The sequence below is a fragment of the Sturnira hondurensis genome, unplaced genomic scaffold (assembly GCF_014824575.4).
Source record: "Sturnira hondurensis isolate 20B ecotype Veracruz unplaced genomic scaffold, ASM1482457v3 Scaffold0001872, whole genome shotgun sequence".
Classification (NCBI taxonomy): Eukaryota; Metazoa; Chordata; class Mammalia; order Chiroptera; family Phyllostomidae; genus Sturnira; species Sturnira hondurensis.
The window spans coordinates 9212783-9232194 of NW_028074503.1; the positions used below are offsets into that span (position 1 = coordinate 9212783).

General features: G+C 36.1%; 1 long non-coding RNA gene across 1 annotated transcript; it reads left to right on the forward strand.

Annotated features, from left to right (window-relative positions):
* The first annotated feature begins 364 nt into the window (after positions 1-364).
* LOC118980329 (uncharacterized) lies at positions 365-16086 on the forward strand. The gene is made up of 3 exons (XR_005065081.1): positions 365-423; positions 15565-15569; positions 16069-16086. It is a non-coding gene; the product is annotated as an uncharacterized LOC118980329 (long non-coding RNA).
* Positions 16087-19412: the final 3326 nt, after the last annotated feature.

The window sequence follows — 19412 nt, forward strand, 5'->3', positions numbered from 1 at the left end:
TCAGGGAAGATGATGTAAAAAGAAATAACTCTATGAATAAATTTACCAGTTTATGAAGAGAATATGCAGATAATATTATAATGTCATTGTGTGAATGACATTAGGAATTTTCACTGTACAGCAAGAAAATTATCTGAGAAAATTCAAGAGTTTTGACTGCAATATTCTTGATGTAGAGGATTCAGTGTTTATTGGATACTAATAGATTTTAAATGATCAGCAAAGCACATATTTATATTCCCATGCCAACATACTGACTATGAACACAAGGTCTATCTGGAAAAAGTCTGGCCATTGTTGATATGAGAAGGGTTTACACGACAGCGATGTAACCTGGCAGCCAAGGAGAGTGGATTGGATTCTGCATGCATGAACAACGACAGCTCCACTGTACTAGTCAGGGGGCAATAGACACTGTTGAGTGTATACATGCACTGTGTGATAGTTGCATTCAAAATGACTGAGTGAGTGCAGCAATGAATCTGCATCAAATTTTGCATTAGCCTGAACATTCCTCTGCAGAAACTATTCAGATGATTCAGAAGGCTTTCAGGGAGGATGCAATGAGTGCAGTGCAAATAAAAGTGTGGCACAAATGCTTCAAAGATGGTCAATAATCTTTTTAAAGTAATCCATATTCTGGAAGACCTTCAGCAAGCCTGAGAATGTGAATATAACCCAGCCCTGCTACAGCCCAGATTTGGCACACTGCAACTTCTGGCTTTTCTGAAAACTAAAACCACCTTTGAAAGGAAGAGATTTCAGACTGTTGATAAAGTTTAGGAAACTATAATGGGGAAGCTGATGGTATTCCAACTAAAGATTTTGCAGGGTGTTTTGAACAGTGTAAGAGATGCTGGGAGAACTGTGGGAGCTCCGAAGGTGCCTACTCTAAAGGGAATGAGGCATGATTGTCCTATGTACAATGTTTCTTATATCTTGTAGCTTCTCTAATAAATGTCTTTATTTTTCATACTACATGGCTGGATACTTAAATATTTAAATTCATGACAGTGTACAGCAAGCAAAAAATACCCATATCAATAAACTATGTCCATGACTGTTAGTTTTATTTTTCAATAACCAGTTATTCAGTGAATTGCTAATCTAGCGATTTTATCAATATAATTAAATTCCATAAGCAGTTGACTCTGAGTAAAGATTATTCTACATTATCCTAGATAACCTAGGTTATTCTAGATTAAGTGAGGAAAATTATCCAAGAGACAAATATAGAAATACATAGAATAGATATAGATGATATAAATAGATATAGATATAAATATAGATATACAAGGTCTGTCCAGAAGGTATCCAGCATATAATATGAAAAATAGAGGCATTTATTGAAGAAGATAGAAGACACAGGAAACATTGTACATAAGAATGATGCCTCAGTCCCCTTCAAAGTAGGCACTTTGGGACCTCACACAGTTCTCCCAATGGCCATCAGCTGCCACATCATATTTTTCTAAATCTCATTGATGGTCTGAAATCGCTTTCCTAGCAATGCTAATTTTAATTTTGGGAAAAGCCAGAAGTCTCGGGGTGCCAAACTGGGCTGTAAAGGGTCTGAGTCACCTGGGTAATTTGAAGTTTCCTAAGAAAAACTCTGGGTGAGACATGATGCATGAGTAGATGTGTTGTTGTGTAGCTGCCAATCACCAGTTGCCCATAGCTGCAGACTTCTGAATCTGCTGAACAGTTCCGCAGAGGAATGTTAAAACTTAACACAATATTTGATGCATATTCATTGTTCTACTCAGTCATTTTGAATGCAGCATCCAAACATACACATGCTCACTCAGTGGCATCTACCGCCCCCACTGACTGGTATAGTGAAGTCATCATACTTCACACATGGACATTTCGGTCCACCCTTCTTGGCTGGCAGCTTATACCAATGTTGCACAAACTGTTCTAGTTATATTAACAATGGACTTTCTGGACTTTTTCTGGACAGACCACATATGTAGATATATATTGTTCAATTTCTGTTTCTCTGGTTTAACCCTCACTGATAAAATGCCATATGTTTTTGTGATAAAAATGATGAAGTAATGTGTGTATACACATCATTATTCACATGCATAATGCTGATCATCTTTTTTAAATTTTTTTTTAAGATTTTATTTATTTATTTTTAGAGGGGAAAGGAAGGAGAGAGAGAAATATCAATGTATGGTTGCCTCTGGTGTGTCCCCTGCCGGGAACTGGCCTGCAACCCAGGAATGTGCCCTGACTGGGAATCGAACCGTGATCGTCTGGTTCGCAGGCCCGCGCTCAATCCACTGAGCTACACCATCCAGGGCTGATCATCTTAAAATATTAACAAAGTTATTCTATTTGTGAGTGGTGGGCTATGAGTTAGGGTAAATATAAATTTAGTCTTCTTATCTCTATAATACACACAACTTGAGAGTTTGTCAATGTTTAGAACAGTCATTTGAACATGTATCAGTCAGCAATGGCAGTTTTGACAGGCTAACTGCTTGCTGAATACCAAATGAGAAAGTACTAAGCTGTCATTTTCAGACAAGTTATTACTTTGGAATGATTATTTTTTAAGATGACTTCCTCCACATATCTAATTCAGACTCTGTACCATCTCAATTGTGAAGTGCTTTGATGTAAATTTTACCAGTATGCCCTGTATACAATATTAATGCTTTTAATACATAGATCTTTGTATTCAAAGGATGTCTTATGATTTTTAATACATCAAGGCATGAGATATACTACATTCTATTTTCACTGATGTCATATTTATACTTTAATATGACAAATGGAAAATTCCACAAAATTTGATGCTCACTTAGGCATAAAATATGTTTCTTAAATTACTTCTCTAAAAGTCGTTTAAAATGTCATTATAAATAAAAATTTAAGAAATGTCAAACTTTTTCAATAATCACAGTTCACAGTTAGTTTTGTGAGGGGAGCCGTGTTTTGGTCTAGGAGTAAAAGAAGCCTTTCAAATTCACTGAAAAGAGGGTATAGAAAAAAATAGACAAGAGAATTGCAGCCACACAGCCACACATACATAGAATGGAACTATTTCTACATTATTGCATATGCATAGGCTTGATTCACCCTTGTTATGAGTTTGTATTCTTAAGCAAAAGATGAGAATAAACTCATCAGCCAGTGAAAAAGTTCATTTGCATGATATCAAATTCTATAACTCATTAGAGTTTTTCTAATCAACTCATCTGAATAAGATATGATGATGATGATGATGATGATGATGATGATATGAAGATATAAGAGAGCAATAAGTCTTTTTGCATAGTAAGCCTAGTCTAGAGGAGTATAGTCCAATTAGAGGAAACGGAAACATTTAGCCCATATGATTTATTTATATTCACAGCTGCACGATGTTGATGGGAATGAGGAATGCCAACTTTATTGTGTGTTCACCATTTTAGGGCTGCCTCTGGTGGTTAGAGTTCCAATCCGATTTTCTCTCAAGCAAGTCCAGATGGAATATAATCAAAGATAAAGTGAAAAGAGAATAATGAAGAGCCTCTCAGTATAATTCTAAATTCATTTATGAATAACCACTAAAGAAATTATACTGACAACTTTAACAAATGAAGAAAGAAAAAGGTATATACATCATTTAAAAGTACTTAAAACAATAAAAGATGTTCCAAATAAAAATATATGAATTACTGACACACTTCTATCTCAATCCACGCTAAGGTGCCTCAGTGTATGCCAGTACACAGATTCTGGTGCATTATCAATTTGATCCACCTTTAAGAACCTTTGTAGAGTTCCAGCCAAGATGGAGACATAGGTAGAAACCCTTTGCTTCCTTACACAACCAAAAGGAGGACAATACCAATCTAAAATCAATAAACAACCAGAAGTGCCAGAAAATCAAACTGCATGGAACTCCAACAACCAAGGAATTAAAGAAACAGTCAACCAGAACAACCAGACTGGTAAGAACCTGTGGGGAGGCGGCGGACCATGAGGGCAGGGCTGGCTGAATGAGAAACTCAGACTCAGAGCTGACTGTGGACTATGGCCATTGCCATGGTGGGAGAAACTCCCCCCCTCACATGAGAATCTATTGGGAAGTGCTCTAGAGATGCACAGAAGGGCTGCACTGTTCCCTCTCTGGCCCCTCCCCCACAGGCAGTGCCACAATGCAGCAAGAAAGGTTGGTTACCCCACCAGGGTGAATACCTAAGGCCCCAACCCTTTACAACTTAACAGGCACACTGAGGCAAAGAAATATGGTCCAAATGAAAGAACAGAGCAAAACTTCAGAAACAGAGCTAAGCGATAAGAAGATAGCCAACCTAACTGATGGAGAATTTAAAGCCCTGGTAATCAAAATGCTCAGAGAACTGATTGAGCTTGGTCAAAAAATGAAGAAAAAAACAAATTAAAGATACACAAAATGAAATGAAGCAAAATATTCAGGGAACCAACAGTGGCAGGAAGGAAATCAGGACTCAAAGCAATAATATGGAACAAAAGGGAGAAATATCCAACCAGAACAAAATGAAGAAACAAGAATTCAAAAAAGTGAAGAGATACTTAGGAAGCTCTGGGACAACCTAAAATATGTCAATATCCCAATTATAGGAGTGCCAGGGGGAGACGGAGAAGAATAGCAGCAAGAAATTAAAACTTATTTGAACAAATAATGAAGGAAAACTTCCCCAATCTGGTGAAGGAAACAGACTTCCAGGAAGCCCAGAGAGTCCCAAAGAAGTTGGACCCAAGGAGGAACACACCAAGGCACATCATAATTACATTAGCCAAGATTAAAGAAAAAGAGAGAATCTTAAAAGCAGTGAAAGGAAAGGAAAGAATTATCTGCAAAGGAGTTTCCATAAGGCTATCAGCTGATTTCTCAGAAGAAACCTTACAGGCAAGAAGGGGCTGGAAAGAAGTACTTAAAGTCATGAAAGGCAAAGACCTATATCCAAGATTACTCTATCCAGCAAAGCTTTCATTTACAATAGAAGGGCAGATAAAGTGCTTCCCAGATAGGGTCAATTTAAAGTTCATCATCACCAAGCTATTATTATATAAAATGTTAAAGGGACTTATCTAAGAAAATTTTTTTTAAAATATGAATGGTAAAATGACAACAAACTCACAACTATCAACAAACGAACCTATAAGAAAAGACAAACAACAAACAAAAACTAAGCAAACAACTAGAACAGGAACAGAATCAGAGAAATGGACATCATATGGAGGGATTTCAGTAAGGAGGGGCAAGGGAGGATTGCGGGGGAAGGTACAGTGAATAAGAGGCATAATTGGTAGGCATTAAATAAATAGGAAGAGACCAAAATGGTATAGGAAACAAAATTCAAAGAACTTACATGTACAACCCATGGGCATGAACTAAGTTGGGGAATGCTGGAGGGTTGGGGATTCAGGGTGGAGGGGAATAAGGAGGGGCAATTTGGGACAACTGTAATAGCATAATCTATAAAATATACTAAAAATTGATGAATTACTATACTAATTTTAAATGTTAGAAAAATATATGTAGCTGTATGGGAAAGTATAAAAATTTTTAAAAGAAACATTTATTTAAATTGATACTAATCAAAGAAGAAGATGGTGTCTGAGTAGGTGGAAGCTGAGTCCACTTGCTCTGGCCATAAACTCAGATTCTCTGCTGATCTTCCTTCCAAAAAGTACCCTGAACAATCAAAAGACTCTTAGCCGATATGAAGATGTGAAGCGAAGGAATGCAGAAGACACTTCACAATGAGGGAGAAGGAGATTTTTTTCTTTTTCTCTTCTTTTATTATTGCTCAAGTACAGTTGCCCGCCTTTCCCCCCACTTCTCTTCACCCACCCCAGCCATCCCCATGTTCCTTCTCTGATTCCACCCCCATTGGTTTTGTTCATGTGTCCTTTATAGTTGTTCTTAAAAACCCTTCACCCTTTCCCCCCATTATCTCCTCCCATCTACCCTCTGGTTACTGTCAGTTCGTTCTTAATTTCAAGGTCTCTGGTTATATTTTGCTTGCTTATTCCTTTTGTTGACTAGGTTCTACTTATAGGTAAGATCATATGGTATTTGTCTTTCACCACCTGGCTTATTTCACTTAGCATAATGCCCTCCAGTTCCATTCATGCTGTCACAAAGGGTAGGAGGTCTTTCTTTCTTTCTGCTGCATAGTATTCCATTGTGTGAATGTACCATAGTTGTTTGACCCTTTCATTTACTGATGGAAACTTAGGTTGCTTCCAGCACTTGCCTATTGTAAATTGTGGTGCTATGAACATTGAGGTGCATAGGTTCCTTTGGATTGGTGTTTTAGGGTTCTTAGGATATAACCTTAGCACTGGAATTGTCAGGTCAAAAATCAGTTCCATTTTTAGTTTTCTAAGTTAATTCCATACTGTTTTCCATAGTAGCTGCACCATTCTGCATTCCCACCAACAGTGCACTAGGGTTCCCTTTTCTCCATACCCTCTCCAAACTTGTTGTTTGTTACTTTGTTTATGATGGCCATTCTCAATGGTGTGAAGTGATATCTCATTGTGGTTTTAATTTCCTTTTCTCTGATGGCTAGCAATACTGAGCATCTTTTCATATGTCTCTAGACCCTTTGTATGTCCTCCTTGGAGAAGTGTCTGTTCAAGTCCTTTGCCCATTTTTAAATGGGTTCTTTTTTTCATCTTCCTAGAGTGGAGTCATGTGAGTTCTTTATATTTTGGAGATCAAATTTTTGTATGAGATATCATTGGGAAATATGTTTTCCCATATGGTTGGTTCCCTTTTCATTTTAATGCTGTTTTCTTTAGCCACGCAGAAGCTTTTTATTTTGATGAGATCCCATTTGTTTATTCTTTACTTTTTGTCCCTTGCTCTAGGGGATGTATCAGTGAAAATATTGCTGCATGGAATATCTGAGATTTTCCTGCTCATTGTTCTCCTGAATATCATCAAGATGTCCATACAAACCAAAGCAATTTATAGATTCAATGTAATACCTACTAAAGTACCAATGACATATTTCACAGATATAGAACAAACACTTCAAAAATGTGTATGGAACCATAAATAATCCTGAATAGCTACAGCAATTTTGAGAAAGGACAAAGTAGGAGGGATCACAATACCTCATAACAAATTGTATTACAAGGCCACTGTAATCAAAACAGACTGGTACTGGCATAAGAACAGACACACAGACCAATGGAACAGAATAGAGAGCACAGAAATAAACCCAATTCTCTATGGTCAATTAATATTTGACAAAGTGGGCAGAAGCATAAATTGGAGTAAAAATAGCCTCTTCAACAAACGGTGTTGGGAGAGCTGGACAGCTACGCAAAAAAAAAAAATTACACTTGACTACCAACGTATACCATACACAAAAATAAATTCAAGATGGATTAAAAACTTAAATATAAGTTGTGACACCAGGAAAAGAGATTTTATAAGTTGAAGGAGAAATGTCCTCCAGCAATGGCACTGCAGCAATGGAGAAACCAGTCAGAAATCATAGCTCTGTAGTTCTCTTCTGTCGCAGGACAAAGAGCGCCCAAACCCTGGCTGGAGAGATTTGGAAGGATATACAGAGTCAGAGACAACCAAGCTACACAGAGAGAGCAGCATGCCCATAGCTGCAGCACCAAGTTCCAACTGGGAGAGTGCTAGAGAGAGAGAGTGAGGGACTCTATCTCCCAAAATGACCAGTGACCACACCTGGGATGGGCAGAGGCAGACTGTGGCCCACTGTGACTGTGACAGACTTTTGACTTTTTGGAGAGGTGGTGTGAATGGAGAGCTGGACAGTGACTCAGTACTGCAGTGTGGGTGCCACAGAGACTTTCTAAAAGGGGAGCTGAAGCACACTGGGCAGGGACTGCATGTGCAGCTGCCCTGCTACCAAAAGGACAAAACTGGAAGCACAGTTTGCTCCCACTGAATAGCGCTGGGGAGGGAGATCAGAAAGTGGCATAGCAAAGAGATTCCTGGGCCCCAGATATGAGTGGCTAGAAAGCTGGGGTTACACAAAACAGAGAGTTCAGGACTGTGTCTACTGTGAAAACAGTAGGCTGAGAATTTGAAGGACAAGAGTTGAGCACCTGAGATTATTCACAGACAGGCAGAACCCCCTTCCCCAGCAGAGTTCAAACCTCCGGGAAGGGAAGGATGTACCCAGTCCACACCCCCTGCAGGACTGGAAGCACTGCACCCAACAAGGAAGATCCGAAGAACAGCCAGGCCAGGCAAAGAAACAATTCCCAATTGGAAGGAAAGGGGGAATCTCCAGAAAAAGTGCTGAAATTGAGGCAAGCAATCTATCAGATACAGAGTTCAGAATAATGGTTATAAGGATGCTCAAGGAACTCAATAAGAACTGCGAAGAACTTTATGAAAGCTACAGAGAACTTCATGGGAACTACATCAGCATGAAAAAAGGACATAGAAACAAACTATGAATAAGAACCAGGAGGAAATGAAGAATACAATATCTAAAAAGAGGAATACACTAGAACGAATTAAAAACAGGCTACATGGAGAAGCAGACTGAATCAGTGAGCTGAAGACAAAGTAGAAAAAAAAAACCTGTCATAGCAACAAAATGAAAAAAAAACTCAGTAAGAATGAGGATAGTTTAACTGAGCTTCAGAAACATAAAAATATGCACATTATAGTGCTACCAAAGGGAGAAGAAAAGTAGCAAGGGACAGAAAACCTGTTTGAAAATAATAATGACACAAAACTACCTAACTTGGTGAGGAAAAAAATTACACAAGGTCAGGAAGCACAAAGGGTTCCAATCAAGATGACCCCAAAGAGGCCCACTCAAAGATACATCATAATCAAAATGGTGAAACTTAAAAAAGAAGAGAGAATCTTAAAGGCAGCAAGGGAGAAACAGGTAGTAACATACAAAGGCAACCTGATAAGGCTATCACCTGGTTTCTCAAGAGAAACACTATAATCCAGAAGGGAATACATGAAATATTCCAAGTTATGAAAAGCAAGGACCTGCAACTAAGTCTATGATTTATGATGAAGAAAAATATTTTCTATCTCTAAACTGCCCTTCACAAGAATAAAACTAAATATGCAGACCTTTCATTTTTTTTGTCCCTTCAAAAGACTGTTCTTTTACTTTTGATATAATTATATTATATATATAATTATATTATATATATTTAATTATATATAATATAATTATATCATATATTTAATTATATATATATGTATATATATGCATAGATATATTTAAATTTCATGCCAGAATCATCAAACAAGGGAANCTGGTTTCTCAAGAGAAACACTATAATCCAGAAGGGAATACATGAAATATTCCAAGTTATGAAAAGCAAGGACCTGCAACTAAGTCTATGATTTATGATGAAGAAAAATATTTTCTATCTCTAAACTGCCTTTCACAAGAATAAAACTAAATATGCAGACCTTTCATTTTTTTGTCCCTTCAAAAGACTGTTCTTTTACTTTTGATATAATTATATTATATATATAATTATATCATATATATTTAATTATATATAATATAATTATATCATATATAATTATATATATATGTATATATATGCATAGATATATTTCAATTTCATGCCAGAATCATCAAACAAGGGAAACCAAGAAATAATTTTGTGTTTGTTTGTTATAGTTTGACTATCTGTTTTTATAAAATAAATATCTTTTAAGAATATTATAAAAATAAATAAATAAATATTAATTGCCATTCTTTAAAATCAAGAATCCACAAGATGTTAAGTATTTGCCACAGAGAATTATAATATTTATATCACAATACTACTCAGATTCTAAGTCTACATTATGTCTTACTAAATTTTAAACTAAATTGAATGAAGAGAAGCTGTTTTTTTTTTCTTTTTTAAAGGCATAACATGTTTACCCAATTGTCTCCTGCCCCCACCGCCACCGTCCAATAAAAGAAAGCAATAAATTCAGCAACTTGCAAATTTGCATGGAAAACAGGTAAGTGGATAGCTCGATGGGTGAGAAGGGACAAGAGTTGAGGTGGGCCAACAGCTCCTAGATGGAGAAATAGAAGATAAACATTCAGAAGGTCCATTAGGACTTGATTCCACTAATAAATCTTTGCTCTGTTAGTGATAACCATTGGAGAATTAATACAGGACAAAAGAAAAACATAGAAGATGCTTTAAATGAGGGTCCTTGTAACTTGAAGAGCACATACCTGAATTCCAGACAAAGGCAGAGCTGGGTTTGTTCCCTGGGACAGGTGAAAAGCAGGCACTTTCCACAGCTGAACAGCACTTCACAAGAGGAACTTGGATTGTGAAGGCTTCTCATGGGCCTGAGTGTTAGTTTTATCCCAAATATATAGCTTGTTTGTAAAAGCAGTGGTGCTTTAGAGAAGAGGATGGATGTCAAATCTAAAGAATTGGAGTTTAATTCTCATTAAAACACACATTAGCTATGTGACTTTAGGAAAGACAAGCCCCAAATCTACTAGCAATTTTTTTCCAGTAATAAATGATAAGAAGCAGATACAAAATGCTAATCACACAAATTCATCATCCAATGACACTCCTATTGTGGTCTAAATGGTTGCTAACAAAAAAAATAACAAAGGCATTGAAAAAAAGAAATGAAATTACCCTACTTGGCCTAGTTGAAGCAGAGAATTTTGAATTTCTTTTGAAGTCATTACAGAAAACTCTAACTTCTTCTTTCATTGCAAATTACTCACCTACTTCACAATTTTTATGTAGAAAAATAGAAAATATAAACATGAAGTTCCAACATGTAGACATATTTATTTTAATATATGCACATGCTTTTATATTTATAGACACAGAGATAGTAAAGTTTTGATTCATTATGTATTTATTATTTTGTTTTATGCCTTAAAATATTTCATTTTGTCATATACAGTTTACATATGAAAATATAAAAGACTATATTATTAAGAAATAGTAATGAAACAAATACCCATATGCCTGTCATTCACCTTAAAAATAGGGATAATAATAGTATCTATTAACTGGTAAATGGTAGAGCAAAAATCCTCCCAAATATTTTGAGAAATATATAATTAATTCTTTGCATTTTATATATATCTGAGAGTCACCTTGTTATATCTTATGAAAATAACTATTCAAAACATACTGAAAATTATTTGGCATAAAAACTTTATATTGAGTCTTTCTAGCTAAAATATGACAAATGTATTCACTTTTCTACTTTGTATTTTATTTTTTCCTGTAAAGATTTTGTACATCTAAGTTGATTACTTTTAGCTACTATAAATGTACTTCTTGTAAATAAAACTTTTTATCGAGATGATTATTGACTCCCCTGCACTTGTATGAAATAATAGAGATCCCACGTAGCCTTTACCCAACTATACCCAATGGAATCACCCTATAAAAGTATAGTACGATATCATAACCAGGATACCGACACTGATGAAGTCAAGATAAAGCACAATTACATCCCCATGAGGATTCCTGTGTCACCCTTTCACAGCCACATTCAACTCACATCCCACCAATCTCTGTCACCCTCTGTGTTCTCTACTTTTATAACATTTCCATTTTAGAAAACTATAAATAGAATCATACAGTATGCAACTTTTGAATGAAACATTTTACTCAGCATTTTCCCCTAGAAATCCATCCACGTTGTTGCACATATATCGATAGTATATTTCCTTTTATTGCTGAATTACAGTTCTGTGATATGGGTGAACGCCCAGCTTATTTAACTTGTTGAAGAACATCTAAACTGATTTCAGTTCTTTATTATTATGAATAAAGGAGCTATGAATGTCCATGTATAGGACTTTATGTGTATGTAAGTCTGCATTCCTCAGGAACTTACACCTGAAAGTTCAATCACCAGCCATTTGGTATTTGCATATTTAGCATCATAAGAAGCTGCCAAACTTTTCCAGTGATGACCATTTTATGTTTCCAGCAGCAATGAATGAGCAAATCCAGTTTCTCTGCATCTTCACCAATATTTGGTGCTGATACTATTTTTTAAGAAATTCTGATAGGGATATGTTGATATTTCACTGTACTTTTAATTTGCATTTCCCTAATGGCTAATAAAGTTGAACATTTTTTCATGTGCTTATTTATTATTGCATATTCACTTTGCTGAAATGTCTTCTCATATCTCCTGCCTATTTTATAATTAGAATTTTTTACTGTTGAATTTTAAGAGATCCTTTTATATTTTCAATACTAGTTCTTTGTCAGATATATGGTTTACAAATATTTTCTTCCAGTCAGTAGTTTATCTTTTCAATCTGTTCATAAGTCATTTGTAGAATATTTTTTTTTAATTTGGATGCAGTTCAATTAATTTTTTGTTATGGATTGTGATTTTGTTGTCAAGTCTAAGAACCCTTTGCCTAGTCCTTGATCCTTGTTATTTTCTCCTGTTTTTTTTTTTTTTCTAAAAGTTTAGAATGAAGAGGCTGCCTCCATTTTTTGTGTTTGACAATCCCTTGCCTTGTCCATGTGTGGGAATCTGGTCCCCATCTACCCCTCTTAGCTGCAATACGACTCAAGCCAGTTACTCCTTCTTGCCATCTCAAGCCATTTTCAGAACTGCTTGGGAGCCTTCCCCACTCTTCATGGTACATAGAGCATCATTAGTCTTGGCAGCTAAACTAAATTTTAGGAGGGAGATTGTGATGGTTCATTTTATGTGTCAATATAACTAGGTTAGAGTACACAGATAGTTGGTTAAATGTGTATGAATATTGTTTTGAAAGTTTTTTGTTTGTTTTTTTTTTCTTATGAGATTAACATTTAAATCAATAGACTGAGTAAAGCAGATTACCTTTTCTAATGTGGGTGGTCCTCATGAGCTGATTATTTCAAGGCCTCCAGAAAAAGACTGATTTCCCTTAAGAAGAATTCAGCCAGCAGACTACCTTCAAACTCGAGCTGCAAATCCCCTCTTCCTGGGACCCCAGGCTTGTGAACCTATCCTACCTACAGAGCTTGCACTTTCCAGCATTCACAATTGTGTTAGTTAATTCCTTAATCTTTCTGTCTTCTTCTTTCTCTTTTCCTGTCCCCCACATCTATTTGTTCTGTGTTTGGGGAAAACTCTACTATAGAGGTAGAGAGTTTCCTTAAACTTATGTATAAATAACTTCAACAAAATTGTATAGTTTTACATTTAGTCTATAATTGACTTTAGATTCATTTGCATTGGGTGGGAGATTGAGATTGCAGTTCATCTTTTGGGCTCCATATGTCCATTGCTCCCACACCACGTATTGAAAAGGTTGTCTTTCCTTCATTTAATTACTTTTGTTCTCAGTCAAAAATCAGTTGAATATATTTGTGTGTATTCATTATCAAATTTCCTACTCTGTATTATTGATCTATGTTTCCATTCCTACATCAATGTCACATTCTCCTAATTTCTTTAGGGACATAGTAAAGCTTCATGTGAAATAAAGGAATTCTTCCATTTATTCCTCTTTCTAATAAATTGTTTTGGGCAAACCTACCATTTCATTGCTAACATGAAATGGCTACTTTCTTTCTACATCCCTGACACAAAGCAAATAGTCCCTCTTGCAGTATGGAATAAGTCAGTAGTTTGTTTTGTTTGTTTGTTTTATATTTTCCAAAACACTAATATATGACTCAGTTCCTCAAGAATTTTGTGAGATAGCTCAGCAGGTTTTATTAATTTGCATTATTCAGGAAAGAAAATGAGTCACAGAGGATCTGAGTGACTGTTGTTCAAGTTCAAGGTGTTACAGAATGGAACTCGTGGAGGGGGCCAAAATACTGTTACTAAAACAAGCCCCCTCGCCTGGGGTTTTTCTCTCATTATGGATTCTTCTCTGCCCACCATGAATTTGAACTGTGGCTCTCAATACTAGAATTTGGTAAAAAGAAGAGGAACTTTTTATCAAAACATATACAGGTTTAGAGCAATGGTAGAATGTCACCATTAAAATCCCAAAGTCCCTTAAAATACCTACAAACACACACAGTTCCTCCTTTCCCCATTTGCCCAGTCAGGCCAGTTTTAGAGCATGCTAATCAGAAGTACTATCTTCCAGAAGAAAAAGAAGTCTGCAGCTCAATTCTCCCAGTTCCTCTCAGGACAGTGTGGGCTCAGCTGGGCAAGTTTCCCCACTCCCAGCACCAACAACTCTGTTGCCCCAGTGTGCTCCAGTTCTCAATCCAAAACCATGCGGCACCTTCTCATGGCCCACCAGCGAGAGTCCTTTCACCCCTTTTCTTCCCACATGGTCTCACATTGTCCTCTCGCATAGTCCCGCACTGTGTGTATTCTTTCAAACCACTCAGAGGGAGATTTGCATGTCTGGTACAACTTGCTTTCCTGCTTCCTAAACCAAGTGTCCAGAGGAGCCCCCTCTCTGCTCCCAAAACAACATGGTTAATAAAAAGAAATGGCTGCTGTGTCTGGGTTCAAATCCCACTGGAAATCTTCCTCTGAAACCCCACATCTGATTCCTCCCACAATCAGCTATCCCTGCACACTTCAAAAGCTTTCAGCCTTTCTTGGATGCCATAGTTAGTCCAGGCAGTTGTGGCCCCAGTGGCCCACAAAGAACAATCTCCAAGCTCTCACGCAGGTGCTGTAACCAGGGCGGTCTTCCTCTTGGTCACTTCTCAGGGGGGTCCTCCTCTCAGTTCCTCTCAGTGATGGGGTCAAAATCACTCCCATCTCCCTAACTAAACTTGTTAATATGCAAAATAACCATTTTTGCATAACAAGTATAAGGCTATCCTGATGTTATTGTGCAAAGTAAGTCTCAGTGGCCCTGCTCCGTACATGCCATTTGCCAGCCAGGCCTATTTTTCTATATTCCTAAACAGTCCAAGATCTGAATCCTGTTACCAATGCCCTCTTGGGTGTGGGGCTTACTATACCCAGTTGCAAAGGTATGGGAAACTAAATTCATAATTCCTGATCTTTGCTTAAGTGCTTTTTCTGCTAAAGATGAAGTAGCAGATACAACATTTGGAAATCATTGGCTGACTGAGTTGGTATTGTACAGATTGGGAAGACAGCTACTCTTTTTTTTTAAGATCCCTCAATTTATTTATGTATTTGTTTATTTATTTTATTTATTTTTATTTTATTGTTGTTCAATTACATTTGTCTGAATTTTCCCCCCAACATTACCCCCTACCCCAGCCAAGCCCAACTTCCTCTCTTGCTTCCATCCTCCCCCTTGGTTTTGTCCATGTGTCCTTTATACCACATCCTGAAAACACTTTCCCCCATTGTCCCCTCTCTTCTCCCCTCTGGCTATTGTTAGCTTGTCCTCAGTTTCAATGTCTCTGGTAATATTTTGCTTGCTTTTTTTGTTGTTGACTATCTTCTAGTTAAAGGTGAGATCATATGGTATTTGTTCCTCATTGCTTGGCTTATTTTTAGATAAACAACAAATAATTTTTAGTATAAGTCCTAAATATTGCATAGGACATACTCAGATAAAAAATAAATTGTCCTATACCTTAATTTCAAGTTTTACTTGGTGCCTTGTATTTAAAGTTGTTAAATCTGGCCACCCCAGAAAAAAGGAGGAGTGTTAGAATGCTCATATTGCTATCCTGGTTTCTGAAACAGAAGACTAAAATTTTTACCATAAAAATTACATGAGTGGAAGTAGCAAATTATTCTTAATTATTCTTCTTCTTAAATTTTCTTCTTCCTCTCTCTATCTTCTTCTTTCTCTTTGTCTTCTTTCTGCCATCCTCTCATTCTCAGAAATAGTAATAATAGTGGTAGCAGTATTAATATCAATAGCAGTAGTAGTGGCATTAGTAATAGTACTACTACTAGTATTAATAATTCTTCCCTTTGTGTAATGTTTTCACATGCATCATTTTGCTTGATTTTCAGTGGCATATATTTGAAGTCTGTCCAGAAAAAGCCCAGCATTGTTAATATAACAAGAATGGATTGTGTGACACCCATGTAAACTGTCAGCCGAGGAGAGTGGACTGGAATCTGGAATGTGCATGCAAGGACAACAGGTACTGTGCTGTACTAGTCAGTGGAGGCAGTAGATGCCATTGAGTGAGTGTGTATTCTGTGGCCATCATATTCAAAATGACTAAGTGAGTAGAGCAACAAATTTTGTGTTAAGCTTTAACATTTCTCCACAAGAACTATTCAGCTGACTCAGAAAGCCACAGCTATGGGCAACTGATGATTGAAATCTTCATCACGATAACATGCCCTCTCATACATCATTTCTCCTTCAGAGTGGTTTGGTGAAACTTTAAATCACCCAAGTGACTCAGACTCCTTACAGCCCAGTTGCGCGCCCTGCAACGTCTGACTTTTCCCAAAACTAAATCACCTTTGAAAGAGAAGCGATTTGAGATCATTAGTGAGATTCAGGAAAATACGATGGGGCAGTTCATGGCAATTGGAAGGACTGTGTGAGATCCCAAGGTACCTACTTTGAAGGGGACTGAGACACCATTGTCTTACGTACAATGTTTCCTGTATCTTCTATCTTCTTCAATAAATGTCTCTATTTTTCATATTACATGGCTGGATACCTTTTGTACAGACCATATATATTTTTTCACATAGATATTAAGAATAGGGAAGAAGTAAAAATCATTATAGAGACAGGCTTAATATGTTTCTTTGTTTAGGCGTATTCTTACTGTTAAAATAACTTTCTGTATTAAAGTAAGGCAGGTGAAATGAACTTGGAACATAATCTCTATTCAGAGCCCAAAGCTTTCTACTAATGACCAAGTTGAAATGGGGTTTCATTTTTCAGACAAGTTGTTATATTGACTTTGTTCACTGAACAAAAGGATTCCAATTTAAGAAATTTATCTTGGCAAAGTATGGAGAAAACGAAATACACGATATGAAAGCAATTCCCTATTAATAAGCTGAAGTGGGACATTGAGGCAAATGTTACAAGGTAAACCCTTTCTTACCTCTTGGGCTCCATTGTTTCAGTAATATGGGCCAAAGTACATGTAGACATGGTAGAGCCATGTAATCAATCTTATTCAGCCTCTCCTTTAGGACTACATTAGTAGTTTTAAGTATTTTGTCTTCAGTCACATTTCTAGAACATGGGGACTTCAGCAGATGATGAGAATCATCCAGCGAAGCCCATTTTGGCGGACGTTGTGCTGTCGTAGGGGGAGGGTGGTTATTAAGAAGGTGGTACGACGTGTTGCTTTTGACATGACTCCTGTCATTTAGATCTATTATTCTATGACTAATGTGTCTGTACTCCCTGTAAATGTCTAGCATTGTAGTAAATATTTTACTAATATCATTTCACTTTTATCTTTCAGTATACCTATATCACACTTAATTTATGAAAGAAGGTTTATCTCAGAAAGTATTAGCAAGTAGGTCAAAGGCACTTTATGATAGTAAGGCTAGCATTAAACATTTTTGTGTTTAACTATGAGGAAATTAAGTTTTACTACAATATAATGAACATAAAATAGCTCTGCATGTTTAAAAACAACAATTTGACAAATTTTGATATTTGTAACCCCTCCAAAAAACCCATCACTTCCAATAAGATCATGTGCATATGCCTGAACATTTCCTTATGCTCCTGTGTAATCTGTCTCCCAGATCTTTGATTCACCCTCTTGTCCGCAGGAAATTACTGATCTCTTTCATGTTGCAATAGATTACTGTGCATTTGCCAGAATTTTGTAAAATTGGAATCATACAGTATGTAATGTTTTATGGCTTCTTTCACTCAAAATAATTATTTTAAGATATATGTTTAAATATATTCATATAATTGTGTTTATCAATTTCTTTTGCTTTATACTGCTAATCAGTATTTACCATATGGCCATACCATAAATGTTTACCCAGAATGTGTTACTGATGATTTATGTGATCCCCAGTTTTTGCCTGTTCACAAATAAACTGCTATTAACATCTTTTGAGTATCATCTTTTAATGGATATAATTTTCAATTTTCTTAGGTGAATACATAAGAGTGGAATGTCTGGGCCATAAGTTAGGTGTGCTTTAAATGTTTTAAAGAACCTGCCAAACTGTTTTACAAAGTGGTTGTACTGCTCGACATTTCCACGGGCAGCATTCGAGTTCCAGGTGTTTCGCATCTTCACAGACATTTCTGTGGTCAGGCTTCTGGTTTTAAACATTCAAGTAGGCAGCTGACTCCATTAGATTTAATTTTACATTCTTCATGGCTAACATTGTTAAAGAGCATCTTTTTATGTGCTCATGTGTAATCCATATGTCTTATTTTATTCAACATTATATAAAATTGGTATTTTTACACAAATGTTTGCCATAAATAAGTAGTGAAGATATGTGGGTCTGAAGTTTCTTGTGGGTAAGTTTTACATAGAAATTCAATTTATTTAGTATATATAAAGGTATTTAGGTGATCTGCTTTATCTTGAGTGAGCCTTGTGGCTTATTTGCTCAGTTTATCTATCTCAAATTCATTAAAATGCTTTTTGTGATTACCTTTTATACCTGGAATACCTACAGAACCTTGCATTATTTCCACCCACTTATTTGAATGGGTTGTGTCCTTTCTTTCCTGATCAGTTTGACTTCCATTTTATCGATCTTAGTTTGGTTTCATTCATTTTCTTTATTGTTTGTATTTTCTCTGTTATTATTTTCACTCTGATATTTGTTTTCTTTTGCTAACTTTTGGTTTCAGTTCCTCTTAATTTTATACTTTTTAAGGTGTGAAATGAGATCAGTGTTTTCCAATAAAAGCATTCGATGCTATAAATATTCTTCTACTTTTACTGCTGCCCCCAAATTTTGACATAAATAATTTTATTTTCATTTTGTTGAAAATACTTTTTAATCTCTATTTTGATTACTTATCCAACCAATGAGTTATGGAGAAGTGCATTATTTAATTTGCTGATATATGGGGGATGTTCCGGGTATGTTGTTATTAACTTATAATTTAACACCACTGTAATTTTAAAACATTTTTCTCTTGCTTGAATCATTTTAAACTTATTGATACTTTTTTATAGCTCAGAATTTGGCCGCATGTGTTTTTCATATTTAGAGATCACGATTCTCTGTTATAGAGTGTTGCTTACCTTGAGCACCATTGTTTTATATATAATTGGCTTGATTTTTAGTTGTTATATTCAAAGTCATAAATGTGGTCCTTGTTACTCCATCTTGAATAGAAGTAAAAGTCTTTGTGAGGCCAAATTTAAATCTTTATATTATAGCAATTTTACTAGTCCACTTGAGAATGTGTTACATTGTCATATAAAAAGCAAACAATTTAAGGCAAAGCACACTTAATGTGTGTGTATATTGTTTTGTGTTTTCATTTTAATAAAAGATCTTGGAATTCACTGTACATTCAAAGAAGTTTCTATTTCCTAACTTGCCATTCGTCAGGAAAGAA